The 518-nt window shown below is 48.5% G+C and overlaps 1 protein-coding gene across 4 annotated transcripts in view; it reads left to right on the top strand.

Annotated features, from left to right (window-relative positions):
- The window catches only part of ppip5k1b (diphosphoinositol pentakisphosphate kinase 1b), a 29,661-nt gene extending 29,536 nt beyond the window's left edge, over nucleotides 1-125 (top strand). For all 4 annotated transcript variants that reach the window (XM_076170173.1, XM_076170165.1, XM_076170160.1 and 1 more), the window contains one exon: nucleotides 1-125. This exon is cut by the window's left edge. The gene's annotated coding sequence lies outside the window, so the exon portion shown is untranslated.
- Nucleotides 126-518: the final 393 nt, after the last annotated feature.

The raw sequence follows: 518 nt of genomic DNA, 5'->3' as shown, positions 1-518 counted from the left end.
TTTTGTCAAATGTTTCATGTTTCAGACTCAGCCTGTGTCAGACTCAGTCACACTCAGCCTGTGTCAGACTCAGTCACACTCAGGCAGAGTTTTGGAGGAGAATGAATAAAAATCAATGAACAACAGCTGCAGATGATGAGTTTGTGTTCTGATGCCCAAGCGCACGCACGCACACACACACACACACACACACACACACACACACACACACACACAGACCTGACAGTGTGTCAGTGTGTGTGTGGTGCAGACTCCCCTCTGCCTACACATCTTTCTCTTCTCTTCTCTTCTCCTTTCTTCTGGCTCTCACCACCTCTTTCTGTCTCCTTTCTTTCTTTTTCCTTCTTCTCCTTCCTCTCCTCTCCCCTTCTCCTCTCCCTCTCTCAGTCTCTCCTCTTTATTTCAGTTCTCTCCTCTTTTCTCTAACATCACCTTCTTTTCCTCTCCTCCCCTTCCTCCTCTGCTCCTACCTTCCCTCATCGCCTCCTCTCCTCTCCTGAAGGGCTGTGAGAAATGTG

Source organism: Genypterus blacodes, unplaced genomic scaffold (assembly GCF_046128005.1).
Source record: "Genypterus blacodes isolate CSIRO-AG114 ecotype Tasmania unplaced genomic scaffold, CSIRO-AGI_Gbla_v1 ptg000015l_1, whole genome shotgun sequence".
NCBI lineage: Eukaryota > Metazoa > Chordata > Actinopteri > Ophidiiformes > Ophidiidae > Genypterus > Genypterus blacodes.
This window is presented reverse-complemented; position numbering and strand designations above follow the sequence as displayed.